The 8637-nt window shown below is 46.8% G+C and overlaps 1 long non-coding RNA gene across 2 annotated transcripts; it reads left to right on the top strand.

Moving 5' to 3' along the window:
• The first annotated feature begins 3657 nt into the window (after positions 1–3657).
• On the top strand, positions 3658–7363 carry LOC144119455 (uncharacterized). 2 transcript variants are annotated; one of them, XR_013312373.1, is made up of 3 exons: positions 3658–3798; positions 4036–4159; positions 5319–7363. It is a non-coding gene; the product is annotated as an uncharacterized LOC144119455 (long non-coding RNA). The 2 variants fall into 2 exon arrangements; XR_013312372.1 differs by lacking the exon at positions 5319–7363 and having other exon boundaries at positions 4036–4253.
• The last annotated feature ends 1274 nt before the right edge of the window (positions 7364–8637 follow it).

Raw genomic sequence — 8637 nt, 5'->3', positions numbered from 1 at the left:
GGGGGTATAAGTACACGCAGGTAAAGGGACGCGAACTATGGACTAGTATTCAGCAGAATGGCCTAGTGCTTCTGACGGATCCCCTAAGACCTACCCGTCAGGGCAACAGTGTTTCGACAGACACGTCCCCGGACTTAACTCTAACCGGAGGCCGCATCTCTGCCACCTGGTGCAACACGGACGAAAACTTGGGTAGCGATCATAAAATTATCGAAATTGTAGTCGACAACGGACCACCGGTTGCCCGCACCAAGAAGGTGGCTTCGGTGAACTGGGAGGCTTTCCGAAATGGCCGCACGGGGCAGGAGGAAGGCATAAGCAACATTGATGACTGGAGTAAAAATGTCCTTCAGTCGGTCCGCGAGGCAACCGAGGAGGTAGAGGTTGACGAAGAAGTCCAGGGAGTAGATCGTCACATGGTCCGTCTCTGGCGCAAGAAGAAGGACCTTGAAACGCGGATTGCGGACAAGAGGGGGAACAGGAACTTGCGAAGACAATTGGCCTTGCTTAACAAGGAAATCGAAGAGTACGCGCTCGTTTTAACAAGGCAAAACTGGAACAACATTTGCGACCAACTGGACCGAAACATCGGGAAGGCAGGTACGTGGCACTTGCTTCGGCATCTTCTAGATCCGGACAAGTCCAAACTGGAGGCCAGGCAACAACTTCACCGGCTAGTACATACATTTGACGGGACCACGGATACGCTCATATCCCAAGTCCGGGACCGGTACTTGAGCTGCGCGACGGGTACAGCTGAACCGCTACCAGATTACGGGGGGCAGGAAAACCCGGACTTAGATAAACCGATAACGGTTGCCGAAGTCCGGGCAGAAATAAACAGATTGAGGACCAGGACTGCCGTGGGTCCGGACAAGGTCAGCAACCGAATTCTAAGAAATTTGGACGACACGTCGATCCGACATCTCGCTGCCTTTATGCAGGAGTGTTGGGAAGCCGGTCGACTGCCGACAGCATGGAAGGACGCGAAACTTGTGTTCCTCCCGAAGCCGGGAAAACAGCCGGGTTTCGAGCACCTGCGTCCCATTTCGCTCACGTCGTGCGTGGGCAAACTGATGGAACATGTGATTCAGACCCGGCTGAACCGATTTTTTGAGGACAAGTGTTTATATCCAAATACCATGATTGGATTTAGACCGCATTTGTCGGCATGTGATGTCATGCTGCAGCTAAAAGAACAGATAATAGAAAATCCAACGCTAGACACCAGGGTGATCGTTGGTCTAGACGTGTCGAAAGCTTTCGACAACGTAAAGCACTCGGCCATTCTGGAGGGTCTGGCTGCGTTAGACGTGGGTGTTCGTACCTACAACTACATACGCGATTTCCTTACAAACAGAACGGCATCTATAAGCATGGGGGGTAACACACTGACGGGTATTCAACTGGGCAACAAGGGCACACCGCAGGGATCGGTGTTGTCCCCGACCCTGTTTAATATCGCCATGCTTGGCCTCCCCGCACAACTGGACAAAATTCCGGGGCTGAACCATACGTTGTACGCAGATGACCTGACTCTGTGGATGTGCAGGGGCAGTGATAGCCAAATTGAACTGACGCTTCAAAGAGCTATAGATGTAACAGAAAAATACTTAGAACCAATCGGTCTCAGGTGCTCGGCCGAGAAATCGGAAGCGCTATTTCTCGCGCCCATGCGGTCGCCACAGCGTCGGCGCATAAAGCAGGACGGACCGTATAACGCGGGAATCACACTCAGGGTCAACGGTAATGTAATTCCAGCGGTGGAAAGCATTAGGGTTCTAGGATTACGAATTCAGGCGAACGGCAGGAACTCGGAAACGATTCAGAGACTAGAGGCTAGCACCAGTCAAACTTGCCGACTCCTAAAACGAATCGCTAACAAACATGCGGGTATGAAAGAAGCTAACCTCCTTAGGCTAGTGCAATCTTTTATAATCAGCAGGATAGTCTACGTGGCACCTTATTTGCGGCTTTACCAGGCGGAAAAGGACAAACTGGATGTTTTAATCCGTAAAGGGATAAAAACAGCACTAGGTTTACCACCCTGTGCGCCAACAAAAAAGATTTTGAGTCTAGGGGTTTCGAATACCCTCGAAGAGCTCATTGAGGCTGCAAGGACCTCGCAGTATCAGAGACTTTTACGCAGTCGTACTGGTCGCAGCATTCTGGAGAAGCTGGGGCACGAGCCTCGAGCGTGCTCGAGACGTACGGACCTGGTTCCTAGACAGGTTAGGGACAAATTAAAGATACCCCCACTCCCCAAAAACATGCATCCCATCTACCATGAGAGCCGGAGGAAGGAAAGAGCAGTAGCGTTGCAAGCCCGCTTTCAGGGCAGACAGGATGTCTTGTATACGGATGCCGCACAATGCACAAACAGTTCGGGGCACATTTCGGTAGCCACTAGGGAAAACGGAGGCCCGGTAGCGTGCTGCAGCACCAGACACTCGACAGTAACGGAGGCGGAAGAGTTGGCCATTGCGCTGGCTCTAACTCAACAACAGGTTAAAATTATCGTGAGTGACTCAAAATCAGCAATTAGAAACTTTGACGCGGGCTGCATTTCAGCTACAGCAGCACGAGTGTTGGCCGGCAGTCCACCACCGGCAGAACTGGTAGCGCTCATCTGGACACCCGCGCACCAAGGGTTGAGGGGAAACGAGAAAGCGCACGCACTGGCCCGAGGATTAGCTACTTTCCGGGATCCCAGTGGCGTCTTGTGCACAACCCCTTCCCCCTCGCGCGATGAGGAGCTCCTACAGTTCGAAGACGACCTTAACACGTATCAGGAAATCCTAAACCATTACAAATTAGGCCGAGCGGTACTTCCAAAAGCAAGTAATCAGCTAACCAAAAACGAAGAGGTTGCGTGGCGCAAGCTCCAAACCGGAGTATTCCCTAACCCTCAGCTTTATAGCAAGTGGCACCCTGAGATTTTCAGCCCCAGGTGCAAACGTTGCGACGGCATAGCGGACATGATCCATATGGTATGGACATGTCCGAGCTTTGGACAACTTGACCGAACAGATGAGTCCTGGGAGGCACTGCTTCACAACGAGGACGAAACTAAACAACGTGAAGTCATCCGTCTCGCCCTTGCCGCTGCTGAGATCCAAGAGATCCCGGTCGACGGCTGAGGGGGAGGACATGGCTGGGACCGAGCGGCGCCTCGGATACCCATCATCCTTTTGACGGGTGCTAATAAATGTTATTTCTCTCTCTCTCTCTCCTTCACCGCTGTATGTGTTTAGTCCAATTTGGCAGTGTTCCTTATGAAAGAGATGATTTCTTTCTTAGAGCTGCATATTCAGTGCAGTTATGTGCTGTGAGGATAAACTGAAATGGAACACTGTAAGGAGCAAAATAGAGTGTAAGTGTAAAAGGGATAAATATCTTTGAGTGTTAGTTTGAGGAAAGATTTTGCCAAGCATTGACAAGTCCTCGGAGCACATGTGCTAGCCACATATGAAAAATTTTCATTGTAGAACATATTTTCTACTTTTTTGATGAACGCAGTTGCAAGTGAACACTGGGCTGATCCATCCATTTATTCACTCTTGTCCTGATTGCACTCATATTTTTGAAAATGAAGGTAGTACATTGACTATTATATGTAGGTGCGAGTTTGAGTGCCTTTCTTGGAATGAAATTGGCTGTTAGGCATTGTGGTGATGCTTTTCATTTGCAGGCACCCTTCTCCACAACACATTGATGACGACGAGAAGGGAGATCCAGCAACCTTCTCAGGCACCAGCAAGTGTCCAGAGGCAACAAGCGACACATCACTCAGAGAAGGTAGCGACAAAAATGCACAAGCCTTTGTCATGCATGAACATAACTTGACTTATTTATCTTGAATTGGAGTGCAAGTTTTAGGAATGACCTGAACCCACAGCCATGCTCAATGTAATCTTGCTGACAAGGCAGCGTTGCTGCCCTTTTATTGTTGCTTAAACTGTTATAGTCAGACTTCTTAACATATTTGCCCTTAATAAAAATTTATAACTAGACTAATGAAGACATTTTTTTCAGGTTGCCTTCCAGTCACCGAAGTGCAAAGAAAGGCGGCTGAACAAAGTGGAGCCACCAGTGGACGACTTCGAGATTACTCTCGAAAGACCTCTGTGCAACCTCAACTTCGGAAAGCTGCTTGGAAGTGAGCGAGCAGTGGATAAGCTCAGCCTTACCATGACCTCTGCAAAAAAAAATTGAAGCTGCCACAAGGGAGCAAAGGAACTGTGCCGAGTGGTTTTCCCACCGCAAGGGCAGGATAACTGCTTCATTGTTCAAAAATGTTTGCCGTTCCAAACGGTTGAATTACGAGTCAGTAATGAAGAGAATACTTAATGACAACTGCATTACCAGCCTTGCCATGCAGTATGGCATAAATTTTGAGCAGTTAGCGAAACAGCGTGCTCTTGCTGATTTTCAAACAAAGCATACAAATTGCAGACTCGAAGATTGCGGCTTGATGATTCATCCACGGTATCCGTATCTTGGGTGTAGTCCGGACGGTTTGCTTGTCTGCGATTGCCACCCCCCAGCACTTTTAGAGGTTAAATGCCTATATAGCTTGCGGCATGTACATCCGGACGAATTAAGGAGGGGCAGTGCAAGGCAGATTTTTGCTTAGATTCTGCAGGTGTACTAAAGGCATCACATAAATACTACTACCAAGTTCAGCACAGCTGCACCTGAACCTGGTAGGGAGCACTGTTTGCTACCTGTACTTGCATGTAGACCAAGGGGGAGCATTGATTCCAGTCAAGAGAGATGAAGGATTCATGGAAACCCACATTAATAATCTTGAAAGCTTTTTTGAGAGCATAATATTGCCTAGGCTGTGAAGGGAGTTGGTTGGTAAATTTACGAGGATAACAAGTCTCAGCTGGACGATGCCTTTATGGTGCAGTGGATATAACCAAGGCTGATGACGCACAGCAGGAACTTCCTCCTCCTTGCACAGCTGTCTCCTGAAGACGCAGCGGCCATAGAGTGCACTGTTAGTGATGCCTGTGTTCTGCATTTTTGCTTTCTTAGCGTGTTAATCGCACGTTAGCATTTGAAATAAATGAGTCAAGCCCTAACAGTACTGGGATTGAAGCTGAACCTTTATTGTTCTTGCTGCTCTTTGATCAGAGGGCCCTTCAGATTGCATAGGCCAGCACAAACGAAAACAATCGTGTTGATATGCTTCCTTGACTTGATAGGCAAAGCCTGCTTAAAAATTCGATAAGTCTTTATCCGATTGATAGCGCGTTCCACATGGATGCGCAGTGAGGCAATTCACCTGGTTTTTGTCACTTCTTTTTCAGACAGTTGACTCTTTCCTAAAAGACAACAAATATGAGCATTTCAAACCCAGAGGTGCATGAAAGCTTGCAATGTAGAGACAGTGTACATATCTCTGGTGAAGGCCGGCACATTCATGCATATTCCTTGTGCTTCAAGATGTGGCTCAAGCTTGAATCCACGATCTGCCATAATTTCGTCGCCTGGGAGTAAATAGTCCTCCACACCACATGTCCGAACTATGTATTTATCGGAGGCCCTTCCACCATATACATCTGATACAAACATGATTAGCCCGTTGGGCGCTATGACTGTCAAAAACTTGATAGTATTTGACCCTTTGTATGCGCTGTAGCTCTGTGCCCTTGCCATTAATTTCTTGGGTCTTTGCAACAACGCCTCTGTGCAGTCAAATATGCATGTTGTGCGGTCGTAGCCATTCTTCACAAAGGTGTACGGCATACTGTCATAAACTACTGGCCGAGGCAGCCACACCACTATGTCTTCCATTACTTTAGCCAAGGTGGACATCATACTTGAGAATATTGTTGACACTGTCGCAATTGAAATGCTGAATCTTCTTGCAAGGTTCCCACAGAGGAGCCCAAGTCTTAGTCTCATAAGTGTGACAACAGCTGTTGTTCTAAACCCAATATTCCCCCTACTTTTGTGCCATTGGCCCTCAGTAAAAGAATGAGCCTATTAAAAGCATCAAACGGGAGGCCAGTGTAGAAGTGTACGTCTTGTGGCATTAATTACTGAAAGTGAATGCTTCTCATTGTAAGAGGAGTGTTTGAACTGTCTTTTGTGTCTGCATATGTGTGGTCTGGGACTGGTTCCTCCAATTCCCACTGTGTAGAGTTGTCTTTCTTCTCCACCTGAAATAATAAACAATCTTGTATCTTGTTTTGAGAATCCATTTTCTTATAAATTAACTTCATTTCTGTTTCCTCTCTTGACAAACTGCTGTTTTGTTGTCAGCGGCCATCTATCGGAAAAATACAGGAAAAGAAAAACATGAAGGCAATGCAGGTTGTCTTGGTTGGAAAAGTGAATTTCGTATGAGCACTCACAGTTGTTTCTTCAAAGCTAGCGTCTAGGCGAGACGAAGCAGCATCAGTTTTCAATGAGACCTGCTAGAAAAAAAGAGGCAACATCAGAAACGACCGTCTGGAAGCTCGGACAGCATGCAAGCTTATATCCAGTTTACTGCTGCATAGCAAGCTCATTTTTGGAAATTAATACGGATTTGATAGTTATAGCCGTGAGAGTCTAACAACTTACTGGCAGAAAAACACAAGAATGGCAAAAATGGCCTATTTCAGTATGTAGTGGACCTGTATGTGCATGCATGCTTACATCTAGTTTGTTGCTGGTTGCAAAGGCATCTTGAACATTACTGATAACCTGTAAAAGAAAGTGCAACAGATGGCTGCAATTTAGCTTCAGCAACAAAGGAATGATGAGAGTATGCATACTTACACTCCGTGCCTGAAAGGCAGGCTGACCGAGTGATGTCCGATACAAACAACCTGCCAACAGAGAAGTACATTAGCTGTGAGTCTACCTTCTCAGCACATTGCAAAGCATCAAATAGTGAATGCACACTAACACTGTGTTTGCTGATTGAGGACAGGCTTGCTATGGAATCTTCTGTGTTGGATGAGACATGTTATGAAACAGTGCAAATAACCCTGATCTCAAATTATCTAGCATGTGATGATGCTTAACAAGCTTCTCCGTACAATAACTCTGGCTTCACTAGAACAGTCATAGCTTGTCGAGACAGGTTCAGTGCAAATGACATGACAAATGCCTACACCTTTTGTGTGCCATACGTGAGTGTGTTGCTCCAGACGTCACTCTGCATAGGACCTCTTGCATGCTCAAATATTTTGGGAAAATTTCCCTCACAGTGCTACACTCTGTTTAGGCAACAAATTGCACAATACTCAAAATCATGAGCTCTGAAAGCCAGTGCACTGCACAATTTCTTTTCTCTGCTTTACATGGTGGCATCAGCATAGATACGTGCGTAAAGCCATCTGCCTGCTAATGTATAACTAGATATGGTACTTGATGCCTTTGTTGCACTGTATGATCTTTCTAGAAGACTCGCGTTTGTGAAATTGCTGTTCTGTATATTTTTTGTACACGAGTCTCATTTCTTGCTCAAATTTCACAGCTGTGCATGCGTCTGAACTGAATAATTGAGACTGCTGTGTTTTTATTGCTTTGAAACACCTTGGCACCTGTCTGTACTTCAGCCCGCTCCTGTAGAAGCCCGATAAATGCTAACAGTGTTGTGAAATAATAAATGCGCATTTCTTACATTGTGCGGTGGCGTCTGATGAACTGCATCAGATGCTTCGGACTCATCACATGGGCTTTCTTGTCTCTAAAATGCGAAACAAGTGTAACGTGAGCAACAGCTAGCAAGGTAGCAATGTGGGCTAGTTGGTTGTATATTTGATGGGAATAACGCGCTACACAAGGAAAAACAACAACTGAAACGACGGCGCTTGGACTTTTATGGGAATAACCCGCTACACGAGGAAAAACGACAACTGAAACGAGGGCGCTTGTTCAAGCGCCGTCGTTTCAGTTGTTGTTTTTTCTTGTGCAGCGCGTTATTCCCATCAAATGTAACGTGAGTTCCAGCATTTCCATGTACAGACTCAACAATCTGACCTTTCGTTTGACAGGTGTTGGACCACGGTCATCGCGCATCAGGCGTCTGCGGCCGTAAATGACCTGAAACGATTATTATTTCTGTTAACGGAAATAAAAAACGCTCCTGTACATCACATATGGCGGTGGTGAAGTTGTGAAGCTGCACTTTTACGTTATCGACAACGCTTTAAGTTCAATCTGCGGCCAACCAGCGCATATCGCACCGCTGTCGCTAAACGTGCCCGGTGATGGAGCAAGCAATGGAAAAAAAAGTGACAAATGCTGTCCGTGCTTTTACGCACGCAAAATGCAGCATAATAAACATTTAAGCTCTGCAGCAAGCAAATTGCATGTTTACTATACGTAAAACGACAATAATTGTACTTGCATTTCGCTCGTAGCCGAGATTCAGCATGGGCAGTGGGTTTTGCTCCGTTCGCTTGCCATCGACAAAATGCAGAGAACAGACGCGCGAGTTTGTAGTCGGGGCAAAGTCCTTTCTGTTAACTAGCGACGTCCACTGACGATTCAACTCGGGGTCGACGGGAAAGCGGTGCAACATGAACATGTCACACCCGCACCGAGACCTGGACACAGCATGCTTGGCGCAAGTGCTATCGGCGATGTTTTTCCTTTTACGCTGGTTGTTGCCACAGCCGACGACTACGC

The sequence above is a fragment of the Amblyomma americanum genome, chromosome 2 (genome assembly GCF_052857255.1).
Source record: "Amblyomma americanum isolate KBUSLIRL-KWMA chromosome 2, ASM5285725v1, whole genome shotgun sequence".
NCBI classification, from domain to species: domain Eukaryota; kingdom Metazoa; phylum Arthropoda; class Arachnida; order Ixodida; family Ixodidae; genus Amblyomma; species Amblyomma americanum.
The sequence above is the reverse complement of the archived record's forward strand: the minus strand, read 5'-3'. Positions and strand labels throughout refer to the sequence as shown.